At 32.9% G+C, this 25,933-nt stretch overlaps 1 long non-coding RNA gene across 1 annotated transcript; it reads left to right on the forward strand.

The window, feature by feature from the left end:
* The first annotated feature begins 8,121 nt into the window (after nucleotides 1-8,121).
* Nucleotides 8,122-23,552, forward strand: LOC127704572 (uncharacterized). Its single transcript, XR_007983369.1, has 3 exons — nucleotides 8,122-8,559; nucleotides 21,830-21,904; nucleotides 23,376-23,552. It is a non-coding gene; the product is annotated as an uncharacterized LOC127704572 (long non-coding RNA).
* Nucleotides 23,553-25,933: the final 2,381 nt, after the last annotated feature.

Consider the following 25,933-nt stretch of genomic DNA (forward strand, 5'->3'; position numbering starts at 1 on the left):
TATATACCTTATTTCAAGTTCAATGTAATAGATGCGTTAAACATATTCACCAAACTCTTTTACCTTAGCTTTATTTAAGTTTTCTTAATTTGAAAAAAAAAAATTGCCTCAACAAAGCCTAGGATAAGTTGCATTACTTAAAACGACAAACTAAGACGCAAATACTACAGGTTGGGTCTGACCGCAGTTAGATAACAAATTGCGTCGAATGTCAAATCAAGTTTATTTTGATACTAGTGAGTCATTAGCATGAACACGCGATGATTTGTTTTGATGTTCAGACAACTGAAAAAATAAGAACAAGTCATAAACCGTTTTGGTGTTTATACAAATGATGCAAATAAAAACATGTCATAATCCATTTTGATGTTTAAACAAATGAAGGAAAAAAAACCCCAATTATTATGAAAACGCAGGATGAGAAAGCAAAATACTGTCGAACCTTTGAACTTTTTTTTTTAAGACAAGACTTTATCATTTGTATGTGAGGTGGTTGAATTACATTTAGATTTTATCTACGCATGATCAAGATTTTATCTGTCATAATTACTGTTTCGATCTTTTGACTTCAAGAAGTTTAAATTGGTACCATTGTTAGCCTAAATGTTTGAATTTGTGTTTCTTTTCTTTGAGAACATTTTACAGTGAATTTGATTTTGATTACATGCCAGAACAAGAAGCACTGATTTCATTCTAAAATTTGCACCAGGACTTTAGGCTATGTAATGAACATTTTTTGTTAAAAGTGATCTGTTAGAAGTCAGATAGCAGATATTAACACACATGACAACGGAAAGCCTACACACACTATATATCGAGTTTTTTTTTAGTTACTGATATTCAGATAATATATTTTTTTACTGATATTTAATCTAATTACGTTTATAGTATAAGCATTTAAAAGGTGTATACCGATATCGTTTGAAATACAAAAATATCTATGTATAAACAAACACAGACATGACCCCAACCAGCCAGACTCACTTCAACTCAACACAGTCAAACATATAAAGGGATCCCCAAAATATAAAACCAACCATACCAACCACCTACACCCGACTCCTTAAACAAAACCCCAAAACAGATATTCAACATGTGTATGCACCTGTCCTAAGTCAGCAGCCTTTTTTTCGGTGGTTGTCGCTTGTTTTTGTGGTTATTAACTCGTTTTTTGTATAGATTAGACCGTTGGTTTTCCTGTTTGAATTGATTTACACTTGTCATTTTGGGGCCCTTTATAGCTTGCTGTTCGGTGTGAACCAAGGCTCCGTGTTGAAGGCCGTACTTTGACCTATAATTGTTAACTTTTTATACATTGTGACTTGGATGGAGAGTTGTCTCATTGGCACTCATACCACATCTTCTTATCTTTATTCAAACATACACAAACACGGACGAAGAAGTTTGAACATGTGGTACAGAAGTCTGACTTTGTTTTTCCACAAAACGTGGTAAATCTAAATCAGTTGTACTTGCAAGCATCTTTGTTTGCACTTTAGATTCCTTACTATAGTACTGAAGTCCTGAATGCGTGGTAAAATCTTTGAATGTAGCTTACTTAAAATTTAGTGGAAAATATCAAATTTTCCTTACAACAGGTCACCATGGACATCCCTCCAAAAGTTGGTACAATTGTTTTTTAATATGTAGAGAGCGTGGCATTCTCCATAGGAGCATCGGATTAACGTCCCATTCCGCCGGACGTGGTTGCGTGCTTTTACATCCCAAACAGCCAATGGCCAACCCATCAGCATGTGCTTTACTTCCTGACAGGAGTAATATTGATCTGATTTCTATTCCACGTCTTGGGTGCTGTATGTTTGAGAATCACCTGTCAATGCAAAATATCTCACTCCGTTTGATGTGATCTTCACGGTTTTGCCTTCATATGATCGAGGAGGGGGGAGTGGTGCTCATTGACGAAATGACACTTTTGTGTTATTTTTCCACTTTCCACTTTCTTTTTCCCAGATCCCACTTTATTAACCCCTATATTCCATATCTCCATTTTTTATACACTATATCCCACATTCCCACTTCTTTACTCCCTGTATCCCACATCCCAAAACCGTGTCATCCCCCTTATGAATGGAAGGAGACGTTAAAAATTAACTTTATTTTAACTCTTCAATTTATTAACATTGAAACGTCTATTTCCTTCTGTTTGTTTGATTGTTTTGTTGTTGTTTAGGTTGTTATGTTTATGTCATCCATCTCTTCTTAAAGGTTTGATTTCTTTATACATGACATCGATTTCACGGTAAGCAAATCCTTTTCTGTCAAAACCAATTCATCATAAAATTATTTCTGTATGATGTAGGTGAATTACTCATAGATTTGATTTGCAAGTCTTTCAAGATGCTATCTTTTCTATATATATTTGTATAATTACTACTTTAATTTTTATGTCATGAAATGTAAAGTCATTGTTAGTCTAAATATTTTATGTATATTTTTCTTTTCTTTAAACGGCTTGATTTCCACCACTTGTCACATTCTAGATACAGATCTCCCAATAAAACGGCCATTATAGATTGACAATTTTTCAAACACCTATAGGCATTGTAGAGTTTTCCTTCCCGATCTGTGTGGTCAATGACGATCAAAGGTAGCTAAACAACAAGTTTTAGCTTTCTAAAAAGCTTTGGAGTGCTTTGCTGTATCTTGTATTTAAGTAAGATGTTGTTTATGTAGTTGTTTGAGGATGAGGAAGGTGTTATTTATCCCTTTGTTTATATACTCATAAGTAAAGTCATATCAGCGCGTCATAGATGGGTACATTGTGGTATAATATAGTTTGTCCATGAATACTTCCGACAACAACTTAAATTTGCTTTTACCAATTCACACGAAACTAAAACGAAACATTAGGATTGATAGAGAAGCTTCCTTTTGATTTAAAAATTCCTATGTGTCGTCATTCCAGAGATACCGTTTGATTTTGAAAATTTTTATAATTTGTCATTCCACAGTGTTTCACAGATGATATCGGATATGTATGTTCCTTATGTCGTAACTACAATACCCTTCCCTTTTCACGAATGTGACCTTCCGAATTAGACTGTTTACCGGATTTGTAATAACATAAGCAACACGACGGATGCAACATGTGGAGCAGGATCTGCTTACCCTTCCGGAGCACCTAAGATCACCCCCAGTTTTTGGTGGGGTTCGTGTTGCCTAGTCTTTAGTTTTCTATGTTGTGTCATCTGTACTATTATTTGTCTGTTTGTCTTTTTATTTTTGGCCATGGCGTTGTCAGTTTGTTTTCGATCTATGAGTTTAACTGTCCCTCTGGTATCTTTCGTCCCTCTTTTATGGGACTTATGGTAATATTCTACATGACATACTCTAGATCTAGAATATAAAAATAAGGAGGTGAGGTATGATTGCCAATGAGACAACTATCAACCAAAGTTCAAATAAAGTGGATGCAAGCAAATATATGCAACCGTACGACCTTCAACAATGAGAAAAAACCCATACCGTATAGACGGCTATAAAATGCCTCGACATGAAAAATATTAAACAATTCAATTGAGAAAACTAACGGCCTAATTTAATGTTTGGATTAAGACACTTTACGCTGTAGTTGGTATTGGCGAATCTAGACTCGCTTTGGCCCATGCTACTGGATATGATGTTTGAAATGTATTACACGTGATTTCCAGTTAGGAGATGCTTTTCCTTTCGACGCAGCTAGTCTTGCTCTGTCCGGAGCGCACCCATTTCTGATTATAGTCATTCTAAGTTTGTCTGTCAGTGGTTGTACCTCCTTCATATTCAGATTATTAATACATGCCATGGTACAAATATCTTCCTTAACCTCGCAAGGAATATATCGTCGTGTTGACTGAATTTAAAACACTTACAGCTGTTATCCTAATGCTATCAAGTTAAAGGTTTGGTTGGCTTGCTTGGTTTGTTTGTATCAATGTTTGCTCAAGATTGACATCTGCAAACAATATAAGTAGGCGGAGTTAAACCTGAGTGTATATAAATATAGGTAAATTTGATTATTTGATAATGTCTTATCAAATTTAAATATAATGTATACAAGTTTAACTCCACTTTTTATATTGTTTTCAGATGTCAATCTTAATTACAATGCTTGAGCAATCTTTATACAAACAAAGCAAGCAAGTCAACCGAACCTTTAACTTGCTAGCATTATGATAACAGCTGTAATGATAATCTGCGGGATTTCTAATATAAAAATAAGAATATATGGTATGCTAGGTCAAGGGTCGACTATTAACCAGAGACTAAAGGATGAGGATGTAAACAACTGATATCGACAATTATTTTTTGTATCCTTGTCTTTAGTATTTTTAATAGGGAAAATAATAATAATCGACAATCCACTGCGACTTTCCATAACCTAACACTGGTTTATATCTGGAGCATCAACATATCAATATATGTAAATAAACTAGGACAGCGCAGTCGGGAATGAAGACAGAAAACGCTATGAAAAAAAAATTAAATTTGTTCCAGTCAAATTGCTTAAAATCATAAAATATAATATGGTATCAAAAACATTTATCTATTCTACTTTTTACTTTTTACTAAATAGAATATTTATTTCACATAATTCAGAAACACAAGTGTAATACAGCCCTAGCGACTAAGTAAAATATAACATTTCAGACCAAATTTCAGTTTATGGACTGTTCAGTCAAATCACAAAAAACTATATTCTCCTATATAAGTAGATGACCGCCCAGTTCATAAACTGCCATAGCGCTCGGTGTCATTATTTCAATTACTTAATTCAAAATACTGCATTATTTTCTATAAAGTGTCAACCTTGTTAAACAAACACAGCACTTGAATATGACAAAATACTGCACAAATGTCTTTTTAGATTTAAATACTTTTCATTAGCTCAGTAACAGTTTGATGACACTTTGGGAGCACCTCATGTAATGAAGTCTCCAATTTATCAAATGTCAAAATTTGTGTTAAAGTCTTAGTTCCCAATCGATTAATTTGTTTGCTAAGCTTGTCGATTTATTTGCATTATATTAAGTAGCCCAAAGGTGATATAAACTTGACAGGTTAATGCGAATGATGAAAATGTATTGAATTTTTTTAAACTATAGAAAAAAAACACCCAACTAAGGTTATTTTCAGAATTCTTTTAATGGTCTAAATTATTTGCTCATATCAAATTAACATCTTCAGCGTGGTGGATAATTATTCAATTATTTAGAAATTATCGCTTGATTTTAGGTGAGATTTATATTCCATCGTGATTTAAGCTTCAATTTTGGATCAGTTTACCTCCGATTAAATATTATTTCATAATTTAAAAAAATAATGTATTAAATATACTTTAAAGACATTGTTCTTTCATCCCAGTACGTAGGTATCAATTTTTAATTTAAATGCACCAAGACGGGGGGCGTGTAATAATATACGAAGAAATACACTGAGTACTCCGTCTAACATTTGACAAATACAATAATAGATATTTGTTTTATATTTGCATATCTGCATGTAAATAAATCGAAGCATGGACTAACGGATGGAATAACACGCTAATGTTAGTTGACAACTTGAAATTTACAATAAACATACACTGCATGACGTACTTTACGTCAAAGGTTTCAACTGAGCAAAAAACTATTGCAGAATTGTGCTTTACATCTCATTTCATTTATCAGTTTTTCAATGGGTTTAAGAATCAGAAGTTTATATAATTCCCAATTACAATAAAAGGTGTAACATCATTAATTCGGGCTCGGTCAGAAAGAGCATTACCAGAAAGTAGTAGATACTTAAAACAAAATAGTTCCTACGCATGGGTGTAACTTTCAAAATATGTAGAATATTTTGGTATCAAGTGAAAGCTGAACTACTGTTGGTTCGTGTAGAACACGTTTTGACTAAGAATTTTCAATAATAAAATAATTTGCATAACATTGAAAAAGGAGGATACATTTTGCTTTTTTTAAATCGGAAGTACCTGTTTTGGTACTCCCTAAGTTCCGGACCCCAATACGCTCTTATATGCAATTAAAGACAGTATGTTGATTTTCAGCAAGCTAAGGTAGCGCTTTGACATGAAATGGCTGTCACTTTATTTGAACTTAAAAATAAAGAGATATAAATGCTTGAAATTGATTTATTTAACATAGAAAGCAATGGGGCCAAGAATTAATGGTTTGTCTCTATAAACATCGAAAAGAGATTCGCATTGATCTCTTGATATAAAGATTTCTTTAGATTTATTTCTCAGAGACTACGTTATACACCATTCACATAATTATAGAAACCACAAGCATGCTTTTGTAATAGGTTACAAGGAAGCTATTGAACCAACGATGTCAACTGGTAAAGTTCAAGTTATTCCTTTGCAAATTTTACGGATGCCATCATGATTTGGCTTACAGATGACCACGGATATTCTTTTTGGCAATGGAGTTGGTTTATATCCGGCTTTTTGTTTTTGATTGACATCTCGGTACCTTCTCTCTGTTTTTATTAATAGGAGATACTACCTTCAGCAATATTTAGAAAATTGAAAGAAGCATGTTAAACTTTAAAAATTCTACAACATGACCAGCAGAAACAAATGTTGACAAACGTGATCTTCTTGGATGTTTGATCAGACTATTTCTTACTTTACGCTTGGTTTTGAAAATTTATATCAAAGCTGATACGACACTAGTTTTTCATTCTGTTCGTTGGTTGATAACGTTTGATATTGTTAGTTTTTACAGTTCAGTGTTCTTATGTTGTGCTGTTACCCTATTCTCCCATGTTAGGGGAGGGTTGAGGGCTCACAAACATGTTTAACCACGCCACATTCTTTATGAGCCTGTCCTAAGTTAGGAAGGAGCCTGTAGTTCAGTAATTGTTGTTGTTCATGTCTGTCATATGTGTTTTTCGTAATTTGTTTTCAAATTGTATAGATTAGGCCGTTAGTTCTCGTCTGAATTGTTTCACAAAGTTCATGTCGGGGCCATTTAAAGCCGACTATACGGTATGGGTTTTTCAAATTGTTGAAGGCCGTACAGTTGCCTATAATTGCTTACATTTACTTCTTTTGAACTCTGGTGGATAGTTGTCTCAATGGTAATCATACCAAATCTACTTATTTTTAAACTGAATTTTGATTGACAACATAATTATTTACTACGTTTTGTAGATATTTTTTTCCCCGAAAGACATATTAACCAATTGTTCTCTTCTCTCCGAAAGAAGCTAGCATAATCTTGATATTTTCAAGAAAAAAATATGGTTGTCTAAAAGATTTCATATCATTATACAAATGCATGGTTACGAATATTTTCTTGTTGTTGTAGTCAAGGTCCCGTACACCCTTCCTCCTTCGTGACTTGTTATTGGAATTTACTTGTCATGAGCAAATAATCGCACAGGAACTGCGTACCGATCCGAAGCAACTGCATGAATACTTTGTCTATGAAATTTTAATTTTTAACGTATATAATTTCTTTGTGTCATGTCCTTGTCAACCCTCAACATGAAAACTGGTTCGTATTTTCATTTCAAACTTTGATTGTGTATAAATGTTGAAGAAATCATCGAAAATTTGGTAATTTTTAGGGTTTCACAAGAGCTATCTTTGAATCCATAACTTATGCGTTTTCACCAATTGCGAATATAAGTATCGAGTGTATGCTTACATCGACTTCATTTGAACTTTGATGGATAGTTGTCTCATTGGCAATCATACCACGTCTCCTTATTTTTATATTAACTTTACATGTGTCCTTAGTAAATGAGAAACAACAATATTTTACCAAAAGACATCGGTAGATAATTCACTCTTTACAATAGGGATCCTGTTGGTCCATCTAAATTAGTTTATTTGTGTTAAATCTATTGAAATATTGTCATGTCGTATTTTTCTTTTTGTCATGATGTTGTTTCCCCCATTGATGCCTTCTTATTTTTCTTCTTCAGTTTTTATTTTGATTTCATGAAAATTATTCCCCTTCTTCATTATAACTGCAAAATGCCCTTTCATTGAAAATTTGTTTTTTTAAGCGTGACCGGTTACCGAAAAGACAGCGGTTTAAATATGCACTTAGTTTGAACGCTAGATCATAAACTTAATCAAACTCTCGAAGTTCAACTTTGAATATAGTTTTCATTGTTGGAACAATAATTTTAACTTGCCTGCCCCTGAAACAAATCTGCGACATTTCAAGTCTGCAAACTAAATAGATGGATTGACATAACAATTGTCTCTTTCTTTAACAATATGACTAAAATAATTGTTCATCACAACTTTATCGATTAAAATTGTGATTGGTCATCGCAATTAATAATTATATCTTTTGTGCATCAAACCAAGATCACATTGAATCAGTTAGATATTTGTAGACTGGATATAATCACGATAGAAATTTAATCAAGCACGAATTACGAAGGCGACAGGACCAATTAATTTTTATTTATCAAAATGAAATATTTAAAGAGACAAATTTCTTCGTCTTTATTACTGTGAAAGTGTACCAGTTGAAACGATGATCCAACTGCTTGTAAAATGTTTTTTGGTATTAATTCTTATAAATTCTTTGCAAGGTAGGTGTTTTTATATTGATACTTTTATGACATTTAATATATTTTCTTATCATCAAAATTAATGAAATTAAAATTATAGTATTGGTCATACCAACATGATTTTATGAAATAGATAAACCATATAAATTTAATTTTTATAGGATATCAAATGCAATTACTATGTTCGGTTATTAAACGTTCATAATAATTGCTTGTATTTGACTTCAGACATGTTGCATACGGCACGAATGTTGCATTAAGAGTCGTATTAAAAGCATTTAGATTGTTAAAAGGGGGTTGAGAAAAAAAGAGAGAAGACGTTTCAGATAATATTATCCACAATTGAACTTATACATTTAAGCGCGCGATTTGTGTTGGAAAAAACAAATAAGCTGAAACGTAGAAGCATTTATTTAAGTTTGAAAATGGAAAGGACTTTATTGTTGAAATAATGATAATAATAATAATGATAATAATAATAATAATAATAATAATAATAATAATAATAATAGATAACATCCGACTAAAAATCAATTTAAGATGTACACTTGACAATTCACAGATGATAAATTTTGTAAATATTACAGAAACTTAGATTTACAACTACTTCAGATATTTAACTTTATATGGTTTTGAATATTCTCTCTTAATGCTGCTTTTGTTAATACGGTTCACAATACCCACTCCCAACTCTTTGATTTACAACACTTTTGACTCTACACATTACTAATGATGATAGACTCTAAAATTTACATCTTTATGTATTAAAATTAGTACATTTTATTTTGAACAACTATCAACGAGTTGGAAAAAAATGACTACTGAACGATAGTCAATTTGTTTACACCATGATTATCAACGTGCTTCTTTCTAATTTCGAACAGAAAGATTTTGTCTTCATTTGTGTCACATATTGTGTCAATTCGGATAGTTGATAAAACCCAGTGAAATATGAATATGAATTAGTCTAAATGATATACAGTTCTCTTCGAACATTTTGATTAATATCCTAAAACTATAAATATATTATGGCATACAATTTGCCGTTGAATGAGTTTTTGATAAAATATTACATTTCATAACATCCTTTTTATAAATTTCAATTGAAGTACCTAGAATATAATAAAAGATAGTTGTATCTGATAGCAAAATGAAAGGAAGCTATTAGAATTTGGTTTGAAACGTTTTTCATATTTTTTTGCGGTTTCTAAACTGTACTGTATTTGATCCTTCTTAAAATATTTATAATTTTATTAATTGGTCTGAATTTTACACGATGTTATACGAGACTCAAAATACAAACAGGGGCTATGATACAGTAAATTTTATCAAATATTTAAGGACTATTTGAAAATGATGAAAGTCCTATAGTACTAATCTTGTACAAATGCTATGATTGCAACACCATCAGTAACAGTTCACTTTAGATTGCCATGGTTTTCATTTGTGTTCTCTTTAAATGATAAGGGGCCTAGGTTACCGAGTGGTCTAAGTAGTCGAACTACTGTATCATTAGCCTGTCAACACTTGGGTTGTGAGTTCGAATCCGGCATGTGGCAGATGCGTTCGACTCCAATCTTGACTGAGTAGGATTGTCAGTTTTTCTACCGCAAGTCGGTGGTTCACTCCGGATTCCTCTATCAATAAAAACTGACCACCACGAAATAAAACAATAGCGTTGAAAGTGGCGTTAAACACCAATTAATCAATCAATCTTTAAATTATACAAACCCCCTCTCTTTATAACAAGTTGACTATCATGGAAAGTTTGGCACCTTATGTTCCTGGCGAAAATTCCAAAATTAAACTCATCAAAGATACCAGCTGGTAATCAAGTACGCCGGGCGCACGTTTCGTTCTCAAAAGACTTATCAGAGGCGCTCGAATCAAAACAATTACAAAGCCAAATCAAATACGAAATTTAAGAGCATCAATAATAAAAAAAAACGTAAAATTCCAACTCTTTGGTTCTTTATGTTCCTTACAAAAGTTCCCGCTGTTTGGCTCCCTATATATCTATTAAAGACTAATCGCGAAACGGCACATCCAACGGGCAAACCATAATGTTTATCAAAATAACATTTTTACAAATTATCAGACATTACAATCTAATATATTAGATACCTGTATTATATATCAATATATGATATTTTCCAATCGTGTAAAATATCACACGATTGAAATATATCAAAATTAAAAATTAAATAAAAATCAATGAGTCGAAAAAAATGGGATATAGAATAAGCAGAAAATATTTTGAAAAGGAATTTCATCATCATGTTTACATTAGATATGTGTAATTATGCTCACTCTGGTTCCTTTCTGTATTTTTTCTGGACATCACTTTTATATTGTCCATTTTCTGATTTTTATTTGTCGCACTCTTGTTTTATATGAAATAATAGAAATGTTCGATACAAATATATAATTACTAACTCTGTAATAACTCATATCATAGGGATAGTATCTGGTGTAGTGGTTTGTACCTCTCATTACACTACTGACTGATATCTGAACATAATTGTGGATAGAAAAGGTTAAAAGTTCATTTTTTATTCTTAAACTATATACTATAATTGTGTAGTTTTTTTTTTCGTGTAACGAGTTACGTCCGAAATGTTGTCAACATTCTTAAATGAGGCGTGTATTTCAAATATATTTCGCTAAATCAACTTCACCATTGTGTGTTTTGGATAGCAAAGAATTTCAAATGAGATGTCAAAAATGATTTTACTTTAAAAGTATATAATTTCAACATTTTAATGTCAAGAACGTCTTTTCATTGATACCGCCAAGCATAATATGAAAAAGGCATTAAGGGAAATGAAATGTTGTGTATAAAACTTAAAACTTTTTACTCGGACTTCCGTCGCGAAGTTTTGCATTCAAGAAAAATAGACGATGTCAAAGAAAAAAAGATAATTGATTGATTGATTGGTGTTTAACGCCACTTTCAACACTATTGTGCTATTTCGTGGCGGTCAGTTTTTATTGGTGGAGGAAGCCGGAGTGCTCGGAGAGGACCACCGACCTTCGGAAGGGAAACTGACAATCCTAGTCAATTAAGATTGGAGTTGAGTGCACCTGCCCCGTGCGGGATTCGAACTCACAACCTCAGTGTTGACTGGCTAGTGATACAGTAGTTCGACTACTTAGACCACTCGGCCACCAACGCCTCTAAAGAAAAAAGATAAACAGAATAAAAAACAGTACAAAGAACTATAATAAGATTGAGAATGACACATCAAAAACCAACAAAGAACTCAGCTCCTCTGTACGGGTCAACAATTGCTCCTTAACCTTAAACCTATGTCATGCTTCTTCTGTTAAAATCCGTGGAGACATCAAGCAAAACTGGCTTAGTAAATGTCTCCTGTCTAATCATACGGAATTACCAGATTTCACCTAATGTAGAGTATGAATGAAAAAGCAGTATTGGGGAAAAAAGGACGGTAATGACTTATTTTTTGAGAGATAATATATAAAATGTAAACTAAACTACAAGTACTCAAAATACAACACAGAAAAAAAAGCAGAAGCAACACGAACCCCTTATAACATAGAAGTGAACTCATGTGCTCTGGAAGGGTTAGCAGCTCTTGCTCCAGCGTTGGGTTCTTTAACAATGAGCAAAACCCATACCGTATAGTCAGCTATATAAAAGGCCCCGAAATGACAAATGTAAAACAATTCAAACGAGAAAACTAACGGCCTGATTTATGAACAAAATAATGAACGAAAAACAAATATGATATACAGCAACAAACGACAACCACTGAAATACAGACTTCTGACTTGGGACAGGCACATACAGAATGTGGCGCGGTTAAACTAGTTTAAAGGCGCCAACCATCCCCCTAACCTGGAGAAGTTGTGTAAAAGTACAACATAAGAACAAACTTTTGCAATTAAAATTTGATTCTACATGTATTATTAATTGGTCTTAAATAAATAAGAAAGAAAGGTTATACATATTGACCATTGTCCTGTCATTTGTTTCTCTGGTTGTCATTCTGCAATTTGCTTCGCAAAAAAAAGTTGTCTTCAACTATGATTCATGAAATTTTATATTTGGATCTGCTTTATTTTTCAATCTGCATATTTTTCGTATTATAATAAGGAAAGTGGATTTTGTCATATCTAAAAAGAAATTAATAAGGCGGAAAGAATTAATTTTGCGAAAAGCTATATTTAAAGTTTTTCTACTTTCTGGCTCGTAAGAAACTTTTTGCTGCTCGTTTTTTTTTTAGAATTTTAATTTTAGATAGGATGACAGTTTGGTGTAATTCTATTATAGATTTAACTACCTAGCGATAGCAATGTATTTCTTTAAACTTAGGCAATTATCCATTCTAAATTAGTTTATAGGTTTTGCATAAAATAGATTTAAAACTCACAGCATGACACATAAAAACAAATAAACAATAAAGGTTTCTGAAGAAACTACCAAAATGTTAAATTAATCACTCTACTTTCTACATAAAGAAATGAAGTTGTAAAAGTAAATATGAAAGTTTAAATACTATTTTCATTCTTTTGAAATTCAAATTAAAATACATTTTTTTAATAATTTATTCAAAATTAGTTTTAGTGCGCATGACGAATGATTCTGGAATAACCTTCCACAGTGATTGTGTACTTAAGTTCAAGTTTGTGAACCCTACATTCAGATTTGAGTATTCTTTTAGGTCCCATATGATCCTATAACTCGCCACGTGTTTAGGTAGTTATACATCCTGTGCTTTCGACAAATATTTTGGGTATGAGCGTTCCGAAATAAAGTTAATCAAAGAAAGCGCTTCGGACAAAACAAAATAAAGTGTTATTTTCATTTTTCATATCTACCGGAAGTCTTTGACTTTCCAGCCTCGTCAATGCAAAAACAAATAAATATAACGAGATGTGGTATAAATCCCAAATGAGACAACTATTCATCGATTTAACGTGATATTACGATGACGATATAACAATATCGTTTCTATGACATATTGTAAGCCCGATGCTGAGCATAAATCTTATTGATTTTCAAATGTCAATGGTACTTTGGTTAATGTTGTCTCCGTGTGGTTAGCCAATAGGGTATTCACGGCACGCAGAGCCATTTAATGCTGTAACAGTTGGATAATGGTTTTATTTTAAGCAAAAGTAACACAACTGAAAGATAAACTTTGGATATAATGCAGTGGTAGCACCACTGCCTTTACTTGTTGATATATTATGATTACAAATGTACCAATATGGACACTGAAACTAAAATAAGTTCTGTGATCAGATGATTTTGAAATCAGAAATAATAATGATAATAAAATTAAATTGGATCAGATAGCTCTTCGTGTTAATCTTAAACTTAAACATGGTTAGCTTTCAAATGTTTGGATTTGAGCTTTCCTAATGAAAGTTAATCATTCAGGCGGACGAAATTAATAACGTGTGGTTTTTTTCTCATTTAAGGTGGTACATAACACTACAGGGAGATAACTTTGTAAAATTCAGCTGAACGTTTTAATAACGTTCTACTGTTAAGGCAATAGTAAGCTTCTCAATGATCAAAATTAGTGCTTGTCAAACTCCTATATTTCCAATGAAAATTTTCCGATAAAGTGTGTGGTTCAAGTTATTTGAAATTTTTGTCAAAGGCTCCAAAGTAAATATTTTTCTCAAAATTTAATGAAAATTAAACGAGCCAAATTAATTTCAGTCGAGGTGTTTGGTACCACCTTAAGAGTTATAGAAGTAAAAATTTGTATTATAAAAGAAGGGGCAAAAGGGGGGGGGGTTCCAATAACAGCAAAACAGCAAATTGATTTGGCTTATAACTGATAACAAGGAATTGAAAAGGGATAAAAACAGAAAACAGTAAATGAATAATTAAAATCAGTCGGGTCCAGGACAAATCCGGAATGATATATCTTATTATAATCCTTTGTAATGAATTCCATTTTCTATGAACATGATTTTAGAGTTATATATCTAGAATTGGTTTACTCAATGTATGATGATATTTTTTTGTTATGGAATACTTTTAACTTTTTCAGCATTTATTTTTGTACTTTTAAAGAAGCTCACACATGCTTGTAATTTAAATAGTGAGTGCATTCTTAGAAAAGAATCACAGAGCTGAGTCTGTGTTCCTCATTATATAAAAAATGTTTAGGTTAACTGGTCGTATGGAACTAGGATTTAATTGCCATCCTCATCAGTTATCCCTGGCCATATGTTTTCAATTTTTGTCGAGTCTGCGACTTTCGTCGCAAAAGCGAGACATAGTGATCACACATTCCGTCGGCGGCGTCGTCGTCAAATATCCTGGATTTGTACCAGACTTGGACAGAAGTTTGATATGATCATAAAATAGTATCCAGAAGTAAATTTTGTAAAAACAAATAATCCTATTTATCCGTATTTTACTTATAAATGGATTTAGTTTTTCTGCCAATTTACATTACATTCACTCTGTGGTTAAAGTTTTAAAATTTTTGATAACTGTCTTAAACTATCCTGGATTTATACCAAACTTGCACCAACGATTGTTTATGATGAAAAGCGTGTATCTAGAAGGAAATTTTGTAAAAATTTATTTCTTGTATTTCCATATTTTACTTATAACATGATTGTATAAATGGACCTTAATAAGTTTTTCTTTCAGTTAACATTACATACAGTCTGCAGTTAAAGTTTTTAAAACATTTATTATATTTATAAACCATCCTGGATTTTTACCAAACTTGGACAGAAGCTTCTTACAATCAAAAGATAGTATCTAGAGGAAATTTGTATGCCCCTGCCGTAGCGGGGCCCCAAATTCCTAAACGTTTAGGGCAATTACCCCCATACTCAAACCCAGCTTTCCCTTTGTGATATGGAACCTTGTAGTACAATTTCATAAAGATCCATACACTTACACACAAGTTATTGTCATGAAACTAGAAAAATGCTTATTTTTGGTCCCTTTTTGGCCCCTTATTCCTAAACGTTTAGGGCAATTACCCCCAAACTCAATTCCAGCTTTCCCTTTATGATATGGAAGCTTGTAGTACAATTTCAGAAAGATCCATACACGTACACACAAGTTACTGTCATGAAACTAGAAAAATGCTTGGTTTTTGCCCCTTTTTTGGCCCCTTATTCCTAAAAAACCAATCCCAACCTTCCTTTTGTGGTATTGAACCTTATGGTAAAATTTCATAAAGATCCATTCTCTTAAACTAAAGTTAGAGTGCGAAAACCTATGTGTCTTCGGACGACGACGACGCCAACGTCATACCAATATACCAATATACGACCAAAATTTTTTGCGGTCGTATAAAAATTGCTGAATTTTTTATTTCCGTTCTCTAACTTTAGTTTGCCTCAACCAAATGCTATGAAACTTGTACACAATGCTTATTACAACAAAATACAGATCGTTTGAATTTTAGGGTTGTAACTAAATTTTCTAGAGTTATGCCCCTTTACAAATGGAATAAAATGCTTTGCTGAGGGCAGCCTTATACGACCGCAGAGGTTGCACCCTGAACAGTTGGGGCAAATTTGGACACAATATTTAAGGTGGCTGGGTGGTATAAATATCTAATATAGGATTTGGCTAATACTTTTTATAAATGAACTTTATCATATATTAAGTGGAAAATAAAAATAAAAAATTGGGTTCACCGTCTAGTTAAATTTTTTTGAAGGGTTCAAGTTTATTGGTTTTCATTCAAGATTACTATAGAAATGATAGGGAAATGAATGCATAGCCATCTTTTTTGAAGAATTTCTCATGAAACCTAATATAGGATTTTTTAATGTTTGTGTTTTTTCTGTTGCTGAAATAGTCTTTTTAAATAATAAAAAATAAAATCAACAAGTCACCGTCTAGTTAAGACAAAAAATGTACATCATTAAAAATAATGAGCATTTTTTCAAAAAGGGAGATAACTCTGTCTTTTACACATTTTTCTAATTTTGAGACCAGATATAGAGAGATCTGGTTATAAAAACTTGTTATACCCTCTATACATGTAAGACCATATATAACATTTCCAAACAGTTGATTTGCATATTGGTTGCCATGGCAACCAGCAGTCAAAATGGAAAATCACTAATTTTTGGGATTTTTTTAAATTTTCAGTTCAAATTGAAGATTTCTTCTTGAACCTTTTTAAAAATTCAAAATTTGAAAAATTTTGAAAAATAAATATGAATCCATTAAAAAAATTGAAAATAAAAAATCCCACCCCCAAGTTGTACATAAACTATGACACACCCTCTGGTGTTGGTTTATATACATGTCAAGTGTAAACTTTGAAATCATAACGGTTCTCAAGATATAGAGCGGACACGATCTTTACCATAGGACATGGGGTTGTCTACTAAAACCCAAGTTTTTTATCTTGACCTTTGACCTAGGAAGTTGTACATACATTATGACACACCCTCTGGTGTTGGTTTATATTCATGTCAAGTATAAACTTTGAAATCATAACGGTTCTCAAGATATAGAGCGGACACAATCTTTACCATAGGTCATTGGGTTGTCAACTAAAACCAAAGTTTTTGACCTTGAAAATTGACCTAGGAAGTTGTACATACATTATGACACACCCTCTGGTGTTGGTTAATATACATGTCAAGTATAAACTTTGAAATCATAACAGTTCTCTAGATATAGAGCGGACACAATTTGTTACGGACGGACGGACGGACGGACGGACGGACAGACAGACGGACGGACGGACGGACAGACGGACGGACGGACGGACTGATCACTATAGGGCGTCCGCCATTCGGCGGGGCCCTAATTTACCCCAAACTCAATCCCAGCCTTCCCTTTGTTATATGGAACCCTGTGTTACAATGTCAGAGAGATCCATACACTTACACACAAGTTATTGTCTGGAAACTAGAAACATGCTTGTTTTTGGCCCCTTTTTAGCCCTTAATTCCTACACTGTTGGCCCCATAACCCCTAAAATGAATCCCAACCTTCTACTTGTGGTATAAAACATTGTGGTATAATTTAAGAGCAATCAAAATACTTATATACAAGTTATTATCCTGAAACTAGAAAATGCTTGTTTTTGTTCCCTTTTGGGCCCCTAATTCCTAAACGGTTAGAACCATCATCCCCAAAATCATTGCCAACCTTCCTTTTGTAGTATTGAACCTTCTTAAAATATTTCATAGAGATCCATTCACTTTAACTTAAGTTATTGTCCGGAAACCAATGTGTCTTCGGACGACGACATCATACCATTATACGATCCCAAAAAAATTTTTGCGGTCGTATAAAAATAAAAATTGCTGAATTTTTCGTTTCCGTTCTCCGAGTAAATTAAGTTTGCAACAACCAAATTTTATGGAAACTTATACACCATACGTATTACAACAAAACTCAGATCAAGTACAAATTTGGGTTGGGTCACTTTTACTATTCTTCAGTTATGTCCCTTTATAACTGTATATGATATGCAATCGGGGGCATCATCTGTGTCCCATGGACACATTCCCCATTTATTTAATAACTGTTTACCCATTTTGTTGAGCCTGCGACTAACATCAAAAGTAGGCGAGACACTAGTACTGGGTTCCGCGGAACCCTTACGAATTTTTGTAATATTTTAAAAGAATTGTTCGAATTTAATATGCACATACAGGGAAATAAGGATCGTTATCCCTATATGTCAAAATCAAGATAATTCGAAATACATGTTCATAGAAAAAGGAATTTATTACAAAGGATGATAATAATATATACTGTAATGGTCCTGGACCCAACTAATATCAAAATGTTTATGTGATTAAATATAAGAAGATGTGGTATGAGTGCCAATGAGACAACTCTCCATCCAAGTCACAATTTGTAAAAGTAAACCATTAATATAGGTCAAAGAACGGTCTTCAACACGGAGTCTTGGCTCACACCGAACAGCAAGCCATAAAGGGCCCAAAAAATGACTAGTGTAATGTAAACCCATTTAAATGTCTATATGTTAATTGAATCCTTCTCCGAACACGGACCACCATGTTAATAGTGGAAAGATCCCAATTCAATTTCTACTGAAGATTGGCTGTCAAAATGCTAACAATCCAATTTTCAATAACAGTTAACAGCAAATACATTCTCACAATAACAGATAACAAAAAGACTAATAGTCCAATAACAGCTAACAAGGAATAAGACAATAACAGCTAACAGCAAATATATTTTCAGAATAACAGATAACTAAGAATTAAATTGCCCCAAAACAGCATAACAGTTAAACCCCTTGCCCCCCCCCCCCCCCCCTCATAAAAAAGAAGATATCGTTACATAATGATGTAGTTTGTGCATTTCACTTTAAAACGTTTTGCATGTCAACTTTTTATGATTTTATACTTGAGGATTTCTGCTACAAAGACCCTTGGTGATGAAGTTAAAGTCGTCTTTTTCAATGTTGTACCGAGGCAGTCAGTTAGTCGCATATAACGGATATGTTTCATTTGTTGTGACCATATCTCATATTTTTATCATTGTTCGCGGTTTTCAGATATGACTTCCCTTTACCGGATTTGAAACGTAAGATGCAACTCACTGGTGCAGCAGAACTAACTGCTTCATATTCATTAGCCTTCGAATAAGGCTGGTCCTCTCCCTTGCAACATACGGGTATCTCAGAGCCAAACAGATAAAGGACAGGGAACCAGTCTACCTTCGAATTCGATTTTCGATCTCTTTCGTTCTCAACATTTTATAATAACCAGAATAAACTAATAGCCTACAATTTTTACCTTTACAACCAAAAAAAAAAATTAATAGCCTACTATATTCTTATTAAAATACGATGCTTCCTTTATTTTTTTATACTTATGAAATTAACGAATCATAAAGTCAACATGAATGCTTTACATATGGTGAAAAAGATCTACATTTGAAAAGGAATTAAAAATTCATTGAACATCATTCGCCCAATCTAGTTGTTGTGTAACGTAACTTTATTTCATTTCATATTTTGAATTCTGAAAAAAAACCGTACAAAGATCATATAAAAAAATTATCAATATTTATAAATATTTGTATGAATCTGAATCTGATAATAATCGAAATATAAAAATATACCGCAAATATATGTCACAAAATCAGTTATGCTCTAATGATTCTCTGTTAAAAGTGCAAAAGAGTACAATGATTTACTGCAACATTTGATTTTAAATCAAACTTCAAAGCATCGACATTGTTATGAAACACACTGAGCCCTTCTTGTCAAAATACATCAAAGAAAATCCATTAAATGATTGAATAAACGATTGTATATTTTATGCTTCGCACATGCATCACATTTTAAAGAAAATTTTGAAAACTTGACCTTGCATGTTTTTACAGCGATGCACATTAATCAAACAGACCGCATAAATATCTATGAATGTTATCTACATCAATATCTTAGCAGATTAAAAATTCACGTGTTTAAAATATACAATAGACGTTATATATCAAGACATGGGACGCTATTACATATACAAAATTATAAAATAATTATGAAATTTCATCAATTTATTACATTTCCTGGGATAAATATCCTGAAGCATTCAGTATACGTGACCTAAACACGTAAAGAGCTGAATTCAAATCAAAATGTTTGATTTGATTTGAATTCAGCTCTTTACGTGTTTAGGTCACGTATACATCCTTGGCTTTCAAATGTTTGTGTTTGGGCATTTCTGATGGATAAATCCAGAAAAGCGCTTCGGACGCACGAAATTAATGAAGTGGTCTTTAATTAACAAATTGCAGAAGGACTTGCTCAAAATGTGCATCCCATGTTCACAATAACGAAGGATTGTATTCATGGGGCTGTCAGTTAGTTTTGAAGATATTGATGTTTAAGTTATAATCTTCTTTCAAACTAGAGAGTGGACATGGATTGGACTGAATTTCCCCCTTCGGAACAACGGCACAAGAGGGATCGAAGGTGATTTTGCAAATATTTATCAGTCGAAAATTTAACAAAGACTGGTAGAATCCACATATAAATGTACATTGTAAACTAACTCACTAAATTTTCATATTTATTTCTATCGCGCTTGCGTTTTCGAAAAATATTTTGCACAATTAATATTCCAATATCATATGGCACCATACAAATAGGACAAGTGAAGTAACAGAAATGATATTTCTTATATTAAATTAGACAATAATCAGCGTGCCGATTCACAATTAATGAAGTTCAGTTTGAACGTTTCATAAAAAAAAAAAGAAAATGAGTACAAATTAGTTGGATCTAACCCGGTATATTGAAATCCTTAATCGGCTGACTGTTATGACATTTGGAATGTAAAAGATTACAACTGCTTCATGTAAGTAGGGAACAAACAGGACGTTTATATATCTCGTCAATTCCTAAAACGACGCAACTTTAAAACAGTCTATGGAACTGAGTATAGGGGCACTTGAGGTCATTTGTTGTATTGTGTGTTCAATGTTTTATTTCATTTATATGTAAATGTCATGTGTATATTGTTGTTACAAGTAATTATGGCGAGTTGAGTGACGTATTGTTCTTCTACGTTTCTTTTTTCCCTTGTTTTTCTTGTCCTCGCTAGTTCTCGGAATTTAACGGACCAATGTTTATGGAACTATACTACAGTGAGGACCCCCATGTGAAGTTGTGCACCTTGCTATCGAATGGTTCAAGATAGCCTCCGTTTCCATGGAAACAGAAAAAAATGCGAAAAAAAGTGTTCCAAACTGAATACAGTGTTCCAAACTGAATGAAACTTTACAGAAATGGTAACTGGCATGTGTAGTGTTGCCGTTTTTCTTTAGAATTTTCAACATGGCTGTCGTTACCATGGAAATAATGCGAAAAAATATAAAGTGCTCGAAACTTCATGAAACTTGCAGAAATGTTAACTGGCATATGAAGAGTTGATATTTGATTTTGGAATTTTCAAAATGGCCGCCGTTACCATGGAAACAGTAAAAATGTGAAAAATTGAAAAATGCTTCAAACCTTCTTCAAATTTACAAAAATATGTGTCGTCATGCATATATGTGCATTGACTGTTTTTAAATTTTCAAAATGTCTGCAGTTTAGTGGCATTTGTCGGACGAGGGTGCCATCCGCTATTGCTCGCAATTGCAAACCTACTAGTTGTAATTGTTATTATGCCTTTGACCCTCTTCATGGGCGTTATTTGTGCTTAAAAAGTATTTATAGGATTTTCTTATTATTCCAGTCTCTTTATAGCTAAGAGAGAGACTATTTCATTATGTAAAAGCAATCCACATACTCTTATTTTTACATAGTTAATGATGTTATTGTTACAGATGCTGGATACTTAAATCATTTAACAGAGGCTTCGGATGGAGATGACTGTGACACTGCCAGTACCTCACATTCAGGTAAGTGTAATCATCGAAGTACTTTTTCCGGTGGACATATTTAACAAGGTAAGCGGACAGAAATTCACAGGAAAAAAGTCACAGGACAGAAAGTCACAAATTTGATAGGACAAAAAGTCACAGGACAAAGAGTCACAAATAATTTGTTTATAATTGTTTTAATACATAAGAAAAAGTTCTTTATTTTTTTTTATGGCATATATTCATTTTACAGTTTAGGAAATTGTTCACAATTATGCCTTGATTAATGAATATTTATCAAATTTCATGCAAAGTATATATTTATTGGCACCATGAAGCTTTTAAGTACCAACCCACTCTGACAAATTTTCTTAGCAATTGTTTCAACATTATTGATTTTTTAGAATAAATTTTGTTTACAAAGTTGCATCATATATATAATAGTTCAAGAAAAAATACAAAAATGTTTTTAAAAATAAGTATTTTCTTGTTCAACGAAAAAATAATCTTAAAACTGAATTGTAAATTTTTTGTCCGTGACTTTTTGTCCGTGACTTTTTGTCTGTAACTTTTTGTTTGTGGCTTTTTGTCTTGTGACTTTCTTTCCTACATTCATTTAACAACTAGCTAAATATAAAAGGTAATTTGCTTGAGTTTCATTCAAAGGAATTTGATTTTAAATTTTTTCTATTTAACATATTAGCAAATAAATACACAATTTATAATTTTGTTGTTGTTACTCAATTCAAAATGGAAAAAAAAGGAAGAAAAGATAACAATGTTATGAAAAAAGGGTAAAAGTTATAAAGGGGACATTCAAAACCCGTAAGTTGAAGAACTTCAAGATGGATGGATGGGTGGATGTTTAACGTCCATGCAGTGGCAAATTAAATGCATATCCAGGACGAGAAGATTATAATGTGATATGAAAATAAAGTTGGCAGCGAATACCAATTTTCAAACTCTGGTTTGATCCGGCGCGGAACGAACCCACGGCCTACCGCACTCGAGGCGAGCACGCGACCACCAAAACCCAAAGAAAGGCTGACAACACTGTAGACAAAAGACGAACTTTTTTGTATTTTGATTACCTATATGGAAATAATTATGACAAAATATAGCAATTCAATGCTTGTTATTTGTATTTAGTATATAATAGTTTATTTCTGCCAAGGTTGATATAAGTGCATACTGGGGGAATTGTAAGGTTGGAAGACAAAAGCGCAATATAAAATGATGATGTTGATTTTAGCGTGCATGAAACATGTTGCTATCTTGCATCAGACACGCGAAAAAAAAGATTATGAATCCGAACACATGCACGCAACGTTTATAAAATATAAACAAAAAGGTACGTGGAAAAAAGGTTATATGCTCAATAACATATTTTCAAATTATAGATTTACCTTTGTAATATTCTTAGCACTTCATCTTTTCATAAAAAGAAAAAACAAACACGTGTTTTGCACTCGGAAAAAAGATATAAAAATCATGTAATTTTGTATTTCAGCTTCGTGGTTAACACTGATAGCTACAGCTTCTTCACTGTATCTTATAATGTGGACTCTTAGATGAAAAAGGGTTGGATAAACGGATTTACCAAAAAATCTAGTGATGGCACACCTATTATTGCCTTTTGGGGTTTTTGTTATGTATTCGCTTATATAAAATATATAATTTTCTGACATTTTGTCTCATAGTTTTAAAATGATATCATATATTTAATTTTCTTTCCGGATCTAATGCTGATGATTTCATTCTGTACCAGCTAAATACAACTGAACAAATGAACAGCTAAATACAACTTTACAAATGAACAGCTAAACACAACTTTACAAATCAACATCCAAACAAAATTATCTGGAATTTCAGAAGAAGACTATCTCACTGCTCTTATGTTAACTTGAAAAAAATGGCTCGTACTCATAATTTTATATGTTTGCTACTACAAAGTTACAGGGCAAAAAAATAATATTTAAAAAAAAATCTTGTGGAATCTAAGAAGACGTCGATCACATTGTTCTGATGGCTTTTTTTTCTTGAAAAGAGAACAAAATCAAAATAACATACTACATCGAAATTTTCCATGTACTATAAGACGACTGAACTTTGTTCCCAGATGAGCATTTTCGTTACTGGTATATAAAAAACGGGACATAAAACCAAACTGATATCAAACAAGTCAACTCTTGACCAATAAAAGATTGGAACCACGACCTTACGTTATCATGAAACTCTAGATTGCATGGTTAAGGTCTTGGGTTCGACCCCGACGTATTTAAATAAAAGACTTTAGATATCATAGTAGTTATTGCTCCTCCGCCAAGCACACGTCATTTTGGAGAAAGAGCAAGGACTGATCAACTAGGAGTCAGAATAAACTACAATGTATCTGAATAATAGAATAAGGTTCTATGTCTTCCTTACAGTTCCTTTAAAATTAATTACGAGTTAGCATACAAATGTATCAACATGTGTCTTGCACAAAGTAGGATATATCACAGTCGCTTGTGCATGGGCCCCTTATATTCGACAAGAATAAAGTTGCATCATATGTAAATTACTGTTATAATTGTAATATAGCATGGACAAGAGCGAGAATCCATTAGACAATTGACAAAAAGTTAAGATATAAAAGACTATTTATTATTCGTATCTCCTTAAACATGTAATTGTCCTGAATATGCCTTTGATATATAGACCCGCATATGCATGTAGTATTTGCCGCTGGGTGTTTAGCATCCATCAATTAATAAATCTACAAAGTGTTGGCACGAAAGGATTGTTTCGTGTGCTTCTTTCCTTACGTTAAGTTCCTTTATCGTATCATGTTAAAATGTTTGCGTTTTCTATCCTGATTTCTTTGATTGAGGGTTGCTGCATACAAGGAAGCTAACGAATCAAGGGTTGAAGTCATCTATCCGAAAGATGGTTGACCGTTATGAAATATTTGTGCCAAAGATGATCACGGATATGTTCCAACTGTAGTAGTCATTCTCCTGTCCTCTTTTCTTGATTGTGACATCACATAATGCGAACCTGTACTCATCATGAGCAACATGACTGGTGCCAAATGTAGAACAGGGTCTGTGTATCCTTCCGAATCACCCGGGTTTTTATGGGTTCGTGTTGCCCAATCTCAAGTGTTTCGTAGACTATGTTATCGTCGTATCTAGTTTTTTTGCCATGATTTTATCGGTCTCTCTTCGACTTGTGGATTTTGATTCTCCCTACACTGTTGGTAGATTTGCTGATTTGCCTCTCAATATGGTTCAATAAAATCATCTATATTACAGCTGGAACATAGGTTGTTGTCTTTATATCCTAAATAAAGTAAAAATGGTGATATTTTGTACAATAGATGTAAGAAGATGTGGTATGAGTGCCAAAATCAAAATTTATAAAAGTAAACCATTATAGGTCACAGTACGGTCTTCAACACGGAGCCTTGGCTCACACCGAACAGTAAGCTATAAAGGGCCCCAAAAAATTACTAGTGTAAAACCATTCAAACGGGAAAACCAACGGTCTAATCTATATAAAAAACGAGAAACGAGAAACACTTATGAACCACATCAACAAACGACAACTACTGAACATCAGATTCCTGACTTAGGACAGGTGCAAACAAATGCAGCGGGTGTCCATTTTTGCCACATGACTTGTCTTCTCAATCAAGGGATGCAAAATCTTTATGTTAAAATTTGAATGGCTATTCATTGTAGCCATTCAATGTTATAAAAAATATCCACTTTTATGGATTCGGCACGAAGCTGTTGACTCCTCGCCAAATCCCCTGTTTCTAAGGCTCATGCAAAAAGGTTTATATTTTTCCTGGCAATGGCTTAACTTTGTAAATTTAATCGTATTTATCTTATTCTGGATGCATTTCAATCGATCCTGACCAATTTGATACATATTTTTCGTTTCCTGTAATTCTCGCCTTTTCCATTCGGAACGCTGTACTCGTTTTTAACTTTAAAATCATTTGAGAATGAGATTATACCACGTTACTCCGTTGATATTTGACCACTCCCGATGACCTCGATAGTTTCCATTTTTAAAGTG

This window comes from Mytilus californianus, unplaced genomic scaffold, assembly GCF_021869535.1.
Source record: "Mytilus californianus isolate M0D057914Y unplaced genomic scaffold, xbMytCali1.0.p SCAF_1, whole genome shotgun sequence".
Lineage (NCBI taxonomy): Eukaryota > Metazoa > Mollusca > Bivalvia > Mytilida > Mytilidae > Mytilus > Mytilus californianus.